At 47.6% G+C, this 18,496-nt stretch overlaps 1 protein-coding gene across 1 annotated transcript in view; it reads right to left on the bottom strand.

Annotated features, from left to right (window-relative positions):
- LOC148534548 (LITAF domain-containing protein-like) overlaps window positions 1–15,544 on the bottom strand; it is a 54,018-nt gene extending 38,474 nt beyond the window's left edge. The window contains exon 1 of the mRNA XM_088466910.1: window positions 15,432–15,544. The gene's annotated coding sequence lies outside the window, so the exon portion shown is untranslated. The remainder of the gene's footprint in view (window positions 1–15,431) is intronic.
- Window positions 15,545–18,496: the final 2,952 nt, after the last annotated feature.

The following is an 18,496-nucleotide window of genomic DNA, read 5'->3' as shown; positions in this document are numbered from 1 at the left end:
CTCCAGTCCAAACCAAAAAAAAATTATTTTCTGTGTTTGTGAATTGTGTGCGCAGTAGCCGCACGTGCATCAACAAAGTAGTGCCAAGCGTGCGCCTGTGTCATAAGTAAAGGGCCGGCTGGCTTGACCGTTAAGGGTGCTGTAACCCCCGAAAGTACACTCCAGTCCAAACCAAAAAAAAATTATTTTCTGTGTTTGTGAATTGTGTGCGCAGTAGCCGCACGTGCATCAACAAAGTAGTGCCAAGCGTGCGCCTGTGTCATAAGTAAAGGGCCGGCTGGCTTGACCGTTAAAGGGTGCTGTAACCCACAAAGTACACTCCAGTCCAAACCAAAAAAAAAATTATTTTCTGTGTTTAGCCGCACGTATATATCAAATCGATATAACATAAATGGAGGACCAAACTTTCTCCGATAAAAATAAAATAGAGAAAGATCAAGAACCACTTCCTCCTAGTGCTGAAGCTGCTGCCACTAGTCATGACATAGACGATAACATGCCATCAACGTCGTCTGCCAAGGCCGATGCCCAATGTCATAGTAGAGGGCACATACAATCCCAAATGGCAAAGTTCAGGAAAATGACCTTGAAAAAGACATTTAAATCAGCTGAAGAGAAACGTAAACTTGCCAATATGCCATTTACGACACGGAGTGGCAAGGAACGGCTAAGGTCGATCCCTAGTATGTTCATGACTAGTGGTTCAGCTTCACATGACGATGGAAGCCCTCCTCCCACTAAAAAAATCAAAAGAGTTAAGCTGGCAAAAGCACAGCGAAGAACTGTGCTTTCTAAGAAGATATCACAAATCCCCAAGGAGAGTCCAAGTGTGGTGGTGGTTGCGATGCCTGACCTTCCCAGCACTGGACGGGAAGAGGTGGCTCTTTCCACCATTTGCACGCCCCCTGCAAGTGCTGAAAGGAGCACCCACAGTCCACTTGCTGATATGCAAATTGAAGATGTCACTGTTGAAGTACAACAGGATGAGGATACTGGTGTAGCTGGCGCTGAGGAGGAAGTTGGCGAGGAGGATTCTGATGGTGATGTGGTTTGTTTAAATCAGGCTCCGGGGGAGACAGTTGTTGTCCGTGGGATGAAAAAGCCCATCACGGTCATGCCTGGGCAGAAGACCAAACATTCCACCTCTTTGGTCTGGCAATATTTCTATCCAAATCCGGACAACAACTGTCTTGCCATATGTACCATATGTAAAGGTGAAATAAGTAGGGGTAGGGACGTCAACCACCTAGGAACATCCTCCCTTATACGGCACCTGCAGCGCGTTCATAAAAAGTTACTGTCAAGTTCAGAAACTTTGGCTAAGACCGTAAGCAGTCCAGGGACACCTAAATCCCGTTGTCCTGTTGTATCCAAGCGCCTGCAAACCACACCGTCAACTCCCTCCTCGTCAATTTCCTCCTTAGTCAGGATCGGAAGTAGTCCTGCAGGCCATGTCACTGGCATGACTGACTCTCCTATCCGGGATTCCTCTGGAGGATCCTGCATTGCTACGCCTACTGCTGCTGCTGTTGCTGCTGCTGGGAGTCGTTCATCATCCCAGAGAGGAAGTAGGAACACCACTACTTTTACTAAACAATTGACCCTCCAACAGTCCTTAGCGAGGAGGATGAAGTACGACAGCAGTCATCCTGAAGCAAAACGTATAACTGAGGCCTTGACTGCTATGTTGGTGTTAGACGTGCGTCCGGTATCCGCCATTAGTGCAGTGGGATTTAGACAATTGATGGAGGTAGTGTGTCCCCGGTTCCAAATCCCGTCTAGATTCCACTTCACTAGGCAGGCGATACCGAGACTGTACAGAAACGTCAGAAAAAGTGTCCTCAGTGTCCTGAAAAATGCCGTTGTACACAATGTCCACTTAACCACGGACATGTGGACAAGTGGAACAGGGCAGACTAAGGACTATATGACTGTGACAGCCCACTGGGTAGATGTATCACCTTACGCAGCAACAGCAGCAGCGTCACCAGTAGCAGCATCTCAGAAACGCCAGCTCGTTACAAGGCAGGCTACGCTGTGTATCACCGGTTTCAGTAAGAGGCACACCGCCGACAACCTCTTAGAGAAACTGAGGGAAATCATCGCCCAGTGGCTTACCCCACTTAGACTCTCCTGGGGATTTGTGATATCTGACAACGCCACCAATATTGTGCGGGCATTACATCTGGGCAAATTCCAGCACGTCCCATGTTTTGCTCACACAATAAACTTGGTGGTGCAGAATTTTCTGAAAAGCGACAGGGGCGTGCAGGAGACGCTTTGGGTGGCCCGAAAAATTTCTGGCCACTTTCGCCATTCAGCGACTGCGTGCCGAAGACTGGAGCGCCAGCAAACACTCTTGAACCTGCCCCGCCATCACCTGAAGCAAGAGGTTGTGACGCGGTGGAACTCAACCCTCTATATGCTTCAGAGGATGGAGGAGCAGCAAAAGGCCATACAAGCCTATACATCCACCTATGACATAGGCAAAGGAGGGGGTATGCACCTGACTCAAGCGCAGTGGAGAATGATTTCCGTGTTGTGCAAGGTTCTCCAGCCCTTCGAACTTGCCACACGTGAAGTCAGTTCAGACACTGCCAGCTTGAGTCAGGTCATTCCCCTCAGGCTTTTGCAGAAGCAGCTGGAGAAAGTGAAGGAGGAGCTAAGACGGAGCGATTCCGCTCGGCATGTGGGACTTGTGGATGAAGCCCTTCATTCGCTTTGCCAGGATTCCAGGGTGGTCAATCTGTTGAAATCAGACCACTACGTTTTGGCCACCGTGCTCGATCCTAGGTTTAAAGCCTATGTGGTGTCTCTCTTTCCGGCCGACACAAGCCTGCAGAGGTGCAAAGACCTGCTGGTGAACACACTGTCAGCTGAAGCGGAACGTGACACGTCAACGGCTCCTTCTTCATTTTCTCCTGCAACTGGGGCTGCCAGGAAAAAACTTAGGTATCATAAGCAACCCGCTGGCGGTGATGCAGGGCAGGCAGGACCAAGTTTGGACATCTGGTCCGGACTGAAGGACCTGGCAACAATTTCTGACATGTCTACTGTCACTGCATATGATACTGTCACCATTGACAGAATGGTGGAGGATTACATCGGTGACAGCATCCAAGTAGGCATGGCAGACAGTCCATACCTGTACTGGCAGGAAAAAGAGGCAATTTGGAGGCCCCTGTACAAACTGGCTCTATTTTACCTGAGTTGCCCCCCCTCCAGTGTGTACTCCGAAAGAGTGTTTAGTGCAGCCGGGAACCTTGTCAGCGAAAGGCGTAGGAGGTTGCTTCCACAGAATGTGGAGAAGATGATGTTCATCAAAATGAATTATCAGCTCTTCCAGGGAGACCAGCCTCCAGAAGGTACAGAGGGACCTGTGGTGGTGGATTCAAGTGGGGACGAGTTAATACTTTGTGAGGATGAGGATGTACACACTGAAGAGGGTGAGGAATCGGTGGATGAGGAGGATGAGGATGACATCTTGCCTCCGTAGAGCCAGTTTGTGCAGGGACACATTAATTGCCAGCTTGTTTTGTGGGGGCCCAAACGAACCAATCATTTCAGCCACAGTTGTGTGGCAGACCCTGGCGCTGAAATGATTGGTTTGTTAAAGTGTGCATGTCCTGTTTATACAACATAAGGGTGGGTGGGAGGGCCCAAGGACAATTCCATCTTGCACCTCTTTTTTTTCTTTGCATTATGTACAGTTTGGGGCCTAGTTTTTCAAACTGCCATCCTGTCTGCCACTGCAGTTTCACGCCTAGATGGGTCACGTGTTTGTGCCGCCCACTCGTGTCGCTTAGCATAGTCATCCAGCTACCTCGGTGCAACGTTTTGGACATAAAAACACTATTGTGAGGTGTGAGGTGTTCAGAATAGACTGGAAATGAGTGGAAATTAAGGTTATTGAGGTTAATAATAGCATAGGAGCAGAAAAACCTACAAATTCTGTGATTTTAGCTGTTTCTATGCTTTTTTTAAAAAAAATACAGATCCAAAACACAAAACCCAGAACCCAAAACACGGAAGGGTGGTTTTGGCAAAACCAATCCAGATCCAAAACACGAAGAAAGATCCAGATCCAAAACCAAAACACAAAACACGAAAAGTGGCCGGTGCACACCCCTACTAGAAACATAAACAGATCAGTGTGATGTGTGTTGCGGCCTGTAAATATTAAAAATAGAGTCTCTAAAAAAATAAATTACGTAGGTCCCCCCCAAAAAAAAAGCTATAACCAGCCCCAAACTTGTCAGCCAGTCCTGGTTCCGAAATTTACGGGGAACAAAACGAGTAGGGTTCCACCGTAATTTAGGAACCAGCACCAGGCTGCAGGGCCAGTGCTGGTTTTAAATATAGATGAAAAAAAAAGCATAGGGGTCCCCCTGTATTTAAAACCAGCACCGGACCCAAAACCGACCGGGGTGTAATGCCACAGCCAGGAGATCCATGGCCAAGGCATTAACACCCCAAGCCGGTCAGGCCAAGCCAGGGATCTCAGGGGAGGTGGGGACCCCCCCAAAAAAGGGGTCGCCCTCTCCCAAAACCCCAGGCTTGGTCTGAAGCCCAGGGCTCTTCCACGCACCCCTGGAACGGTGGGTACGGGGGTAATAATGTGTAAAATAGAAGAAAACTATTGTATTTTTCAGTGGAACTACAGGTGCCAGCATGCCTGCCCTTTTGCACTTGTGGAACTACTAATGCCAGCAGGTGGCCGGCACCTGTACCTCCACTGTAAAATAAATAGTTAAATAAAGATAGTACACACACAGTATACAGTACAAGTTTATTACATAAACCTATCACATGGAACCAGCCAATGAGCGTCCGCTACATGTAAAGCAGCCGCTGGTTCCTAAACTACGGTGGAACCCTACTTGTTTTGTTCCCTGTAATTTTTGGAACCAGGACTGGCTAACCATTCGGGGCTGGTGATGCTTTTGGGGGGGAAGGGGGGACTCAACGTAATTTTTATTAAAAATTAACCTTTCTTTTACAGGTCTAACACACAAAAAAACACTGCAATCTTGAGTGAGGAATCTCATCTAAACTTCACACCATCTTTTCTGTGATCAAGCCAGCATGGCGAAACGCGCGTCCGCAGCAGGGCAGTAGACGGGTGTCCGTGAATCTACTACACGGTACACCCCTCCATCAGGTTTTGTATCCCCAAGGACTTGTCCCTATTAGTTCCTACTACTGCTTATTTATGATCTTTACTGATGCATATAATTACTTAGTTAGATCTTTCCTTTATAAGCAATTACTTTAACCGTTCTATCTATCATGATAGAGGTTACTTGCAGTCACTTCACATTCTGACAAGCCTGTTTCAGCATCAAATGCTGTATCCTGTGTAATCATCTACACGAGCACTGTTTGATTCACTTTTTTTTATACTGTGGCAGCAAAGATGTGCTAAAATATGTGCGGTCACTTTATTTTCTGACAAGCTTGTTTTAGCGCTATATCCTGTGAAACTATTTGTACAGGCATTGTTTGATTGACTACTTGTGACATTGTGACAGCATAAATGTGTCAAAATATTAATGTGCTATATATGTTGCTGTAAAAAGGATAGATGTACAATTTATGTTAATTAAAGCTATTTGTTGATATCTTTCAAAATTTGCTAAAACAGAGGATCACTGTGGCAATTACACTATCAGTCAAGCATGTGTTAGCGTTATATATTATATGCTGTTAACCTCAGATATAAGAAGAGTAAAACTGATATAGCAGTTTCACAAAGACAGAACAAATGTGTGAAATATCGTTATGCCATTAAACTTATAATAAATAATTATTTTTCTAAATATCGCTGACAATTCTATTACAGGCTCATTTAAAAATGTTATTTCCGCTATACCATGCATTTTCACACAAACTCAAGTTAATTACTGTCAAACACCTGTTTTAGTGCTATATATTACAAATTGTTAGCTTGCACGTAATACGCAGCTTGCTGCAACCTTTTCTTACAGGCAGCATTTAATGTGTATACCTGTTATATTGGGAATTGGTATGATTCCCGTCAGTGGCAGCCCGACAGAAGCAGAGTGCGGCGCAGCGGAAGCCCGACAGCGCTGGAAATCCCGATCATGGATAGGTAAGTATCCACTAACCTAATCCCCCTAACCCTAACCCTCCTTAGGGGTGCCTAACCCTAACTTCCCCCCCAAGTGCCTAACCCTAATCCCCCCTCTAAGTGTCTAACCCTAACCACCCCCTTCCCCGCTGCCTAAACCTAAATCCCCCGGGGGGGTGCCTAACCCTAAGGCCCCCCCCGGGGGTGCCTAACCCTAGCCCTCCCTCCCCCTAGCCTAACCCTAACCCTCCCGGGGGGGTGCCTAACCCTAAGTCCCCCCCGGGAGCCCTAAACCTAACCCTCCCCCCCCGCGGCTGTCCGCTCGCGGCGCCCGGCATCACTACGATCGTGATGCCGGTCTCCCGGCATCGGGGAAATGCGGGCGTCTACATCTAGACGCCCAGCATTTCACCCTTGCCGGAATAAGACAGTCGGGAAGCCGGCTGCCGGTATTTAGGCAGTCGGCTTCCCGATTGCCTCCCGTTATATTGTGGTAGATCGTTTAGGTTGCATACGCTGTGATTAGATAACAGAATATCAAGTAACATATATTTGCTATTATCAGTATTTGGGATTCCTATTTACTCAATCTATTATGATTACTGTGATATGATGACTTATTAACAACAGTAATTAGGATAGACATAGTGGCAGAGTGCTATTGACAAAAGAGTCAGTTACAGGGGTTTTCATTTAGACCACTGACTTTTTATGATTAATCAGCTTAATGAGGATTATTATGGTTGGTTTATCTGTTATCATATATCTTTATAATCTATGTTTATAGCTATTTCTCTATCCCTCTATTAACCGATGGCTAGTTAAGTAGTTCTCTCATTGGGGGTCTAATTTTATACAGTAAGACCCCCAACAAGCAGAAATGAAAACTTGAGTAACACTGCGGTTATACTGTTGTTTCCAAGGGCAACCTGCCTTTCCGGCAATCTCTCACTCTTCATAGATAGACTTGGGTCCAAGTCATACATGCCTACCCTCCCGGTTTTCGCGGGAGGCTCCCGATTTTTCGGGTAACCCCCCACACCCCCGGAAGGGTAGGCATTTCTCCCGCATTCTGCCCACTTCCTAGTGAAGTGGGCAGAATGAGGAGAATACCCATGGCGATCGCGGGTCTCCGTGAAGGGGGCGGGGCTTAAGATGTGATTCTGCATGAATCACAGCATTTGGCCCCACCCCCTATGTAAATTTTACCCAATCGCGGCAGTTCTGTCGTGAGGGGCGGGGCTTAATGACGTGAATCGTTAGGCCCCGCCCCCATCGCCCCCCTGCTGCTTCTCTTACCCGGGCTTCTCCCGGGAAGAGATTATTAAAGGTAGGTAAGTATGGTCCAAGTGAGGAGAAGTAGAATGAGGTTTGGCAGCTTCTATGCCCGGACTTTTCTAATTCTTATTTTGGGACATGTTTTATGTTACGCATCAGGGGATAAACCGATGTTCTTATATTAATGCTATTTAAGCTTGATACTAATTGAACATTATTATCTGTATATTTCGCCATCTTTAACTGACAAATAGGAGGGTGTTTGAATTTTACTATTATTGTGTCTATGTTTTGTATATGTTCTTATAGTGAATATCCCCGTAAGGGACCGATGTTTAGGATCTAGTGTGTATGAGATTAACAGTAGTTTTTCTGGCACCTTATTATGTGTTTTGTACAACTGTGTGTCTACTTATTATTTGTGATGTATTAAAAGTTATGTTTTAATCTATATAAGATTTACAAACAGTTTAGAGTGCTCACCAAATAGAGTTCTTCTTTTTTCTCTTTTTCAAAACTGCTTATATACTAATAACTCTAGTGAGCACCACCACTACCTGACAATTTATAAATATAAATTATTATACAAATTATTTTGGGAATAGTGGCAATATATATTCATATCTTTAATTAATTTGCCAGTGCGACGTTCTTTCCATTTTTCCCTTCCCCTTTGTTTGACATGTTTAAGTATATGTTGTTACAGCTCGCAAAATGACAGATGACCAAAATCATCTGTTATTTCTCACGGGCTGCTAGCCAATAAGCGGCTGCTTTACATGTAGTGGCCGCTCATTAGCTGGGACCCACGTGGAACCAGCCAATGAGCGTCCGCTACATGTAAAGCAGCCGCTGGTTCCTAAAGTACGGTGGAACCCTACTCGTTTTGTTTCCCTGTAATTTTTGGAACTAGGCCTGGCTGACCATTCGGGGCTGGTGATGCTTTTGGGGGGGGCTCAACGTCATTTTTATTAAAAATTAACCTTTTACAGGTCTAACACGCAAAAAAAAGCACTGCTATCTCGGGTGAGGAATCTCATCTAAGCTTGCAACTCAGGGGAGATATCTCAATCTGCATTACCATCGGAAAACTCACTTTCAGCTAAACTCACTTCTTAGTAAATTTGCAAGATGAAAAACTGGAAAATCACCCGAGATTCGATGATGCCAATCGAGATTAAAAAGAAAAAAAAAAGAAAAACTCGACCAAACTCGAATATTTGTAAATTTACCCCTAGCAATCTGCCTGATTGCACCTTACCCCAATTATGGAGCTGTTATATACAAAATAAACAGAGATTTATAGATTGACATGGGATCATTAGTATAATTTCCCTGCATTGGTTATAAGTAGAGATGTGTGCCGACCCTCGTGTTTTGCACATGTCGGAGCCGGCTCCGGCATGCGCAGTGGCCAAACATCGACCTATGCGTTCGCGAGCGGGTCTGAATCAGGCCCTTAGTTGAGGTGAGACCAGGCATCAGAAGGTTCTAGTAGAGGCCTTAAAGTTCCGTACACACGGAGATATCGTTGTCTGATCATCCTGCATGTGCTGGATGTTCGAACATCCAGCACATGCACCAACCCCCAAACTACTATAACGACCTGCGATCAATGATCGCGGGTCCCTATAGTAACCAGGCTAAGCTGGTCGATATTGACCAGGTTGGCCTGCATGCACGGGCGATGGTCGATATCGACCATCTGTGCCCGTGCATCGACCATCATTTAGGGGTTGGAAGGGCCCAAAAACAGGACGATATGATCGATATCGTTATCGTTCTTATCGTACTGTTATATCTGACCGTGTGTATGCACCATAAGCAGAACATCGCTAATTTGTTTACATATATCTGACAAATTGAAGATTGTGGTATTAAAAACAGAAATACTGAGAAATGTGACCAGGAATGCACACCTGCACAAATCACGCTGTGATTTTCTTAACAGATCCATAAACATTATTATTGTGAGCAAACTTTGCCAAGAGAAGAATATCTGCACTGTTGTATTGATGCATGGACACACAGGGCCTGATTCAGCAAGGATCGCAGTAGCCAAGATGCACGCAATTAGCAGATTGTAGTGTACTGCGCATGCATCAAAGTGCGCGCGTGCAAACTGGACACTGCGATCGGGACTGTGATCACAGCGGTAATGCAGACCAATTGCAGATAGATTGACAGGAAGTGACGTTTGTGGTGGTGGCGGGGAGGTGGTCGGCCGAACGCAGGCGTGTCAGTGCGTTTGAACGCCGTTGCAGGGGAGTGCATAAATTATTCACTATGATACCATATGCAGCCTGAACCAGTGGCATATCTATAATGGGTGCACACTAGAGTGTGCCCGGAGTCTACTGCGCATGCACAGAACACCGGAAAATGGCAGCCGTGGCCATTTTCCCGGTGTTCTGAGCAGCAGTGACACCCGACGCGGGACCTCGGACAGGTAAGTTTAGAAAAAATATGGGTGCAGTGTGTGCGGTGCGGGGCCCCCTCCCACACTCTAGTGCCTGGAGTCAACTAATGCTCCGGTGGCTGGCCAGCCGCGTCAGTCGGCTGCCAGCCACCAGGGATAGAGGAGGGGACCTCGCACGAGGAGTGCACACTGGCCCCATCCTCTCTTAAAACGCCCTTGGCGTGAAAACCTCATAGCATGCGCTGAAGTCAGGGGCTGGCTGGCAAAGTTTAGCCTGGGGGGCATGCTCATGGCACTGGCCCATGAGTGGCAGCCCTAATTTTTAACTATCAAGGTGGTACTGCCTGTAATACCATCCACATGTATGTCATCAGAATTAAAAACAAAATGCTTGATTCTTGGAATAAAGCATTTGTTTAATGCAACACTATGGGGTCAATCCTATAATGTGCGTAGGGTGCGAGTTGCTGTTGCAACGGCGTTAAAACGCCAGCAATGGACCGGTACCTCGCACCCTTAGCAGCCCACTCCGAGCCCAAATTCCCTGAATTTTGCTCGGAGCCCTATGGAGCTGCGAGCAAAATTCAGCGAATCTGGGCTGTCGTAAAGTGCGGCCATTGCCACGATGACTTACACCGGAGAGATCACTGCGCCTAATAGGATTGACCCCTATACCTCCCAACATGATTATCCCTACTATTTACTAAATGTAACGCACAGAGACAGCGGTAGTGATAACCGTTGTCCCAGAGAGTTACTTCCCCGGCATATTGGAGGAGTCTTTCACAGTTTGCTGCAAGGGGATGAGCCTAATGACACCCAGTCCCACCCTCATCTACAACCTGCAGCTCCTGTATAGTAAGTGTGTGGGCGTAATGTGGATTATATACATGCATGTTATAATATACTGTACAGCAGTGGCGGATTTTGCCTAGGGGCTGCGAGGCTGCAGCCTCCCCAGTAAAATCTGACACCTCAGTGTAGTCAGTGCAGTCTGTGACTGCACTAACTACACTGTGACTGACAGTGGCTTCCTAATGGAAGCGCCACCTGCTAGTCACGTATACAACAGGCAGTCTCAGGGGGAAGTGTCTACTTGTCTCTGCTATTAGCAGAGAGCGGCTTCCAGTAGGAAGCCGCTCTCTGCTTTTCTGCCAGCCCTACCCGGCTCCTTGGGGCTGCAGATGATGCAGCCTTTGGAAGCTGGTGACATGCGCATGGAACGGTGCGCTAGGTCCTGGCACCTGTCAGATTGATTACGGAGCAGGAGGCCGGGGTGAGAGATTCTCGGCGGCGGCAGCCCCCCCTCATCTAAGACGTAAGAGCCGCCATTGCTGTACAATAATATATATATATATATTTACATACACACAGTATATACATACTGTATCTGTGTGTGTGTGTGTGTGTGTGTGTGTGTGTGTGTGTGTGTGTGAGTGTAGACTATATAGCTTTTTTGTCTTACCTTGTGAACTGGATGGGGGTCGGCCATGCTCTGACTGCAGTTCCTTATGGCCCCTCTTCTTCTTGATGTGTAGGAAGCCGAGTCGTTGACATAGGAGGGACCAGTAGGCTGGGACAGGAGGAGGAGTGCTGGGTAATAGGCATAAGAGGATAGCCAGGGACAGGCGTAGTAGGCAGGCACAGGAGGAGGGGGGGTGCTGGTTAGTAAAGGAGAGCCAGGGACAGGAGGAGCCAGGGACAGGAGTGGTAGGCAGGCACAGGAGGGAAAGAGCTGTAACTGGGATAGGAGTAGTAAACTAGGACAGGGCACAGGAAGTCAGGTACCACCGTGGAGGCGTGGCCAATTCACGGGAGGCATGGCCACGCCCCCTGGGAGGAAAAAAAAACTTCTTTGCACTGCACAAATCGAGGAGTTTGGGGTTGGCGCACGATCATTGTGATCACTACCCTCCACTCCCCCCCCCAGACAGAGGAGACTGCTCCCGCTTAGTAGAAGTGAGCAGCATCCCAGTACATACAGATAGGTACTAGGTAGGAGGGGGGGCGGTGTTATCCCCCCTCTCGGTGACCCTTCGGCTGAGCATTAGAGAGAGACACTGACAGTGAGGGGACTGCTGGAGCCAGGCGTGCTGCATGAGCATGGCCGCTTGCCTTCAGACAGCAGGCGGGGGGGGGGAGAGACTCAGACCAGAGCCAGTGGATAAAGTGGGTCGGTGCACTATTCCTAAGCATTTCCAAGCACAGCCCATTCTGCAAGGACCAGTGGCCAGCCCAGAGTGCTAAAAATGGGACCGGTCCTGGGGCATCTGTCACCCTGCCCCCCGGCCCAGCCCACCTTTGGCTGAAATAAGCAATTTCTGAGTGAGATCGGACCTGTCCTAACTGTGCATATGGGTCCGATGTTATTCAATTGCACCGATGTTTTCGCAATCTTGCTAACCATTACGGATGTGCGTGTAGGTGAAGTGGGCGTCCTTATGTAGTGCTGCGGTGGCATTGCGATCGCTATGGATTAGCATACTATTGCAGTTGAGCTGCGTGCGTTCGCTATATCGAGATCCGTTGTGAATCAGGCCTACAATTTCAGTGAAAATTTTCAAGGATCTAACCTAATATTTTAAACTATATATATTTTTTCTCTATATTACTAATCCTCCTTTCACACAGACACTATTAACCTGGGTTTTTGCCAGGGCTTGCAGCTCAACCCGGGTCTCGGCTTATGTTTGACTTGAAATTACCCAGGTCCATGTCCCGGGCCCCCTGACCCTGCTCGATACCAGGGTTATTCCCGGAACCGACCTGGAATGCCTGTAGTGTGAACGGTGTGACCCTGGTCACGAAGACCCAGTAATGCCTAAAAGGAGTTGGTTGGCGGGCACTGTTCACCAAGCGTTGGACGGAAGACCCGGGTCACTGGAAGGCCCAACTCTGGTGTGAATGGTGATGACCCGGGAATAACCCAGGCCATCACCCAGGTGTGAAAGGAGGTAAGTACTGAAACCCTGGCTTAAACCCATGTTTCGTGCGAAGTGTCCGAGCCGGGTTAAAGCCGGGGTTTATGTGTGAAAGAGGTATTAAACTAAAAGCTTAAAATTTTGTTTATTGCCTTAGGCAGCGTATGCATAGACTCCACCCGCAAAAACTGCCGGAGTTGTTTGGTATAGAAAAAAAATAAGATATCAAACTTCTCACTGTAAACAGGGTTATCAATATATCTGCCCTAGTTAGATATCTTTGCATTCCTTATCAGCAGACAAGTAGCACGGCACAGACAGGATGGCTACTGTACTACCAAATAAAAGGAGCCCAGTTTGTCTGAGTATCTTAATATACAGGGTCCAACCAGGGGCGCCGAGAGGGGGGGAGCGGGTACAGTTTACCCGGGCCCGGGCTTCCAGAGGGGCCCGGCGGGGGCCCGGGTCTGGCGCCACCCCCCCTCACTTCCTCCCTCCCTCCCTCTGCAGCAGCGTGTGCTGGGCTGCAGTGGGAGATTGCTTGCGGCTACTAAGCAGCAGCCACAGCAATCTCCTATGCCTGAAGGGGGGAGCGATCACACTGATCGCGCCCCCCACTGGCTTTGCGCCGGGCTGAGGGGCTCACAGCGCCCCCCCCCCTGCGAGCAAAACACGACTTTTTTTTCAAGGGGGCGTGGCCACGCCTTCTGCAATTAGGCCATGCCCCCCCTCTTTACCGGGGACCCGCATGGCTCTCTACGCCCCTGGGTCCAACATCAACCTGAACAATGTCACACAGATGCATCTTAACTTAAGGTGCCTCTCCACTAGGCGATTAAATTGAATGATAACAATATCGTTATCATTCGATAATCGTTCGATAATCATTTGAAAATCATTTGCAGATTGTTTAAAAGTTTCTAAAACGACCGCCCCAATACGGAGTCATTGCCCACCCACGCCCCCCACTGTATGCAGGCATTCAGGTTCCCTCCCGGAAGGAGGGAGCTGAATGTCGGCAAGTATGCCCTCAGTTCCTCCACTCTCTGATAGCTCTGATTGGCTCTCTGAGACAGTGAGAGACAATCAGTGTTCAGCGCTGGTCCTGCAGCAGTCACTCACAAACACACACAAATCCAGACTCCCAGTGTCAGCTGTGGCATAGCAGCAGCAGGGGAAGTGACAGTGTTTCTCTCTTAGGTCTGCCTGGCCTCAGCTTTTTTTTTTTTGCTTCCGCTTCGAGTCCCGCCCATAAGCCCCGCCCCCAATCCCACCCCTTAACTATTCATATTAATAGTTTTTGCCATCTAATTCTTTTGATGCAATGGTTAGTTACCATCGCATTTAAAGATTCAATGGTGGAAGCAATGCCATCATATAATGGTGGGCTTCCGATGTCCATCCCTACAAGGAAGTGCACACGTATGCAGCACTTAGGACAGCCCTGAATGTGCAGATTTTTGTTTGCAGCCCCAATGGACTACATACAAACATCTGTGAGTCCAAGGCAAGTTGATGTACTGTTGTCAGTGTTTATGTACCATTGCCATGGAACACCGCCTCGCTTGCGGCTAACTGAATCAACCCCTCTCTCTCATATATAGTAGACATATAAAGTACAGATATAGGGGTCTATTTACTAAGCAGTGTTAGGAGACAGAGTGAAAAGTGATTAAAAAGTGATAAGGTGCCAGCCAATCAGCTCCCAACTGTCATTTTTCAAACACAGCCTGTGAGATGGCAGTTGGGAGCTGACTGGCTGGCACCATATCACTTTTTAATCACTTTTCACTCTGTCTCCTATCACTGCTTAGTAAATAGAGCCCATAGTTTTACTTCTGTTCCTGTCTCTGTACATGTATAATAATGTCTAAAGAAACCTTGCAGTCAGTTTGTGTATTGGGCCACACTCCCATTTCACTAATGCAAATGCCTGCATATCACCTTAGATAGATAGCAGTGAATGGAGGGCGGGTGTGTCGATAACAGCTTGCAGCAGTCCCAACTCCTTAAACTGGCCACACATCTAAAGATTATCTCTCCAACCAGCCCACTAGTTAGCTTTTTAGAATGAAAATCTGATAATGTATGGGTGCAAATGACAATCAGACATCTGCTCCCAAACTCTGGAAAATGGACATAAAAGGTCATTCAGACAAGTTGAATTTATCAAATGGATTTAACCAACGTTCCTGAAAGACAGATTGGGTTTTTTTCCAACATTTGGGAGCAAATGGCTGATTGTTGTTTGCTCCTGTATATTGCCAGATTTTTGTCAGATATTACCTGGACGTTTCCAGATTATCTTTAGATGTGTGACTGGCTTTACACAGCAGCACAGAAGGGCTATACTCTGCTAGCTTGTTCATTGATCTCCCAGCCTGTGAGAGTCACACTGTTACAATGTTGTTGCAGAAACATAGCTTGGAGTTGCCAAAACAAACCTGCTGCGCTAAACATACATCTCCAGCATATATCAGACAGATAGAACAATATTTCCCAAATCATATTAAACAACTGAATTAAAGTCCAACCCCTTAAAATTACATTTGTACTTGCCAAGAAGTGCTTGAAAATTGTGAATTATCTTAATTAATGAAATAATCAAACTATTTAAGAACATGGGTCACAGATCCCAAGTGAGTACAAATAATGTAAGTTAGAAGACTTGGCATTTAATAATGTTAAAAAAATATTTGTAGCCCATGAAAGCATAACTCACCAGCAGCCTCCACAGACTGTGCAGCAGGATAATGACTGTTCTGTGTGAGGTGCTGCTAGAGCTGGTGAGAGGGAGGCGTCTGTTGTAAGAACTGATGTCATTCCTAGATGTACTGCTACAGGCTGCCCTGTGTACTGGTTGTGCCACTCTAATCATTAACTCAATAAACAGGTTTCAAGACATTGGTTAATTGTCCTCATATAATGAAAATTATTTATTCCAACCTCATTATTAAATTATGCAGCAAGTTCATGATTATTACATAAGAAACATTGAAACACTCTTACTGATTACATAGTAAAGTTTAATGCTACAAAAACTTATGTAAATGAGTATGACACTAGAAACCATTTTTTCTAATGCCATTATAACCGCTGAACCTGTTACTAGTACCTGTTGGTGTTCTGTTTGTACTGTAGTTATCAGAACACATCATGGAGATGATCAGAGCCGGCCCTAGGCATAGGCATAATAAGCTAATGCCTAGGGGCGACTGGAATGCCTAGGGGCATTCAAGTGTCTGCCGCTGCCTCCCACACACCGCTGCCGCGATCGGAGCTATGCTCCGACCTGGCAGCGCACCTGTCAGCCGGTCAGGTGACGGTGAACGGTCAGAATGAGCTTCTGCACAGAAGCTCATTCTGACTACAGGAGGAGGAAAGATGGCCGCGGGAGGGCATGCCGCGCATGCCCAGCCATGGCCACTCCTCCCATGGACCTTTGCAGAGCAGAGCCATAAATGACGACTTACGCTCTGCCTCCGCCTCTGCATGAGCCACCGCTACCGGAACCCAGTACTCGGACCAGGCATCCTCAGTGTAGCAGCAGCATTTGCGGCATCAGGCTAGCTTAGAGACAGTATGAGAGGGGCTGTGGGATTGGCATCCACTGGGCACTGAGGGGGCAGAGAGCGTTGCTGGCCCCTGCTGCTACCTACTCTGAGAGGGTCTGGAGTGCAGTGGCGTAACTAGGGCAGGGCGAGCGGGGTTCGTGCCCTGGGCACCGTTGGACCGGCGGCGCGGGGGGGCACCGCCAGCCATGGTACCGGCCCGCCCGCCCTAGTTAGCCAGTGTAGCGCCGACCGCAATGAGTGCGGTCAGCGCTACACATTTGCACAGGACCGGCACTAGGCTTCCAGCGCCGGTCCTGTGCTGCACGCCTGAGCCCGTTCCCTCCCCCTGAGCGCTTGCCCAATAGCGCCAGGAGGCGGGCTCAGGCTGTGCATAACACACGCATCGCCGCCAGCGCTGGCGGCGATGCGTGTGTTAAACAGCAGCCAATGAGAGTCAGATAGACTCTCATTGACTGCTGCAGCACCCACTGCAAGAGCCGGACTTCCGCCCAGCTCCTGCAGTGGGTAATGGGACTGACGTGATGACGTCATGACGTCAGTCCCATAATGCTGAGCGCGCTAGCCCGGGCGGACTGGAGGGTGGGAGCGGCATCGGCATCGTGGACAGGAGCAGCGTGGAATCAGGTAAGTATATTTTTATATATATTTATTTATTTTTAAACCCATATGCACAACGGGGGAGGGGTTGGCTACTACGGGGGGGGACATCTACTGGGGGGGACATCTACTGGGGGTGCCATTGGGAGGACCTCTACTGGGGGGGGCTACTCTACTGGGGACTACTCTACTGGGGACTACTACTTGGGGGGGGACTACCACTGGGGGCATTCTAAAAGGGGCCTAGTATTACTAGAGGCACTGCACTCGGGGGACCACTAATGGGGGCAATAATAGGAAGGGCCACTACAGGGACCACTGGATAGGGGGGGTCACTACTGGGAGCCTGCATCAGGGGGACCACTACTGGGGGCACCGCATGGGAGGGGGGGACACTACTGCTGGGGGCACTATATAAGGGGCTTACTGCTAGGGGCACTGCGGGGACCACTACAGGGGGCACTAGATAGGGGGGATCACTACAGGGTGCCTGCATAAGGGGACCACTACTGGGAAAACTGCATGGGGGGGACTACTGTTGGGGGCACTATATAAAAGGGCACTGCATAAGGGGATACCGCTACTGGGCGCACTGCATTGTGGGGACTGCTACTAGGGGCACTGCATAAGGGGGAACACTACGTGGGGCACTGCATTTGTGGGGGCCACTACTGGGGGTACTGAGTAAGGGGAACTAATTGGGGGCTGTATAAGAGGGACCACTACTGGGGATACTGTATAAGGGGCACTACTATGGGCCTGCATGAGAGGGACCACAACTGCATACTGGGGGTACTACTGGGGTTAAGGTGCATATGGATAGGAATGTTCAGTTTGAAAATAAAGGGGTGTGTCATGTTGACACGCCCCATTTTTACGCCACTGCTGGAGTGTGTCATATATATATGTATGTGTAAATATATATATATATATATATATATATATGTAGAAAAAAAGGGGGGGTAGCACTCACCAGTCTTCTTAAAAACTTCTCTTTATTATATCTCAGTAAAAATGTTACAACATTTCAAAATCCAACGTTTCGGTCCTGTGCATGGACCTTTGTCAACCTTGACAAAGGTCCATGCACAGGACCGAAATGTCGGATTTTGAAATGTTGTAACATTTTTACTGAGATATAATAAAGAGATGTTTTTAAGAAGACTGGTGAGTGCTACCCCCCCCCTTTTTTTCTACTTTTGCATGAAGAGGATTATTGTGATCCCATATGGGTGTGTCACCCCAGCAATTTATTATTGAAGACGAGAGTGTGGACCTTTTTGGACTATATATATATATATATATATATATATCATGCAGTCCAGATACTCGGCACTATCACCTAAACATTCAGTAACTGTAAAGTGCCTTCCTCAATTCAACAAATGCAGTAAGGGAAAGTAATAGGCGGCACTTTCCCTTACTATATATATATATATATATATACATATATATATATGTGTGTGTATATATACTGTACATATGTATGTGTATATATATACATATGTATGTATATATATATATATATATATATATATATGACAGCAAAAGCAAAATGAACGGCACTCAAGAGACTAATAATGAAAGCAAAAATTGACCATGACACCAGTCGGCG

Source organism: Taudactylus pleione, unplaced genomic scaffold (genome assembly GCF_031769625.1).
Source record: "Taudactylus pleione unplaced genomic scaffold, aTauple2 ptg000066l, whole genome shotgun sequence".
NCBI classification, from domain to species: Eukaryota; Metazoa; Chordata; class Amphibia; order Anura; family Myobatrachidae; genus Taudactylus; species Taudactylus pleione.
The sequence above is the reverse complement of the archived record's forward strand: the minus strand, read 5'-3'. Positions and strand labels throughout refer to the sequence as shown.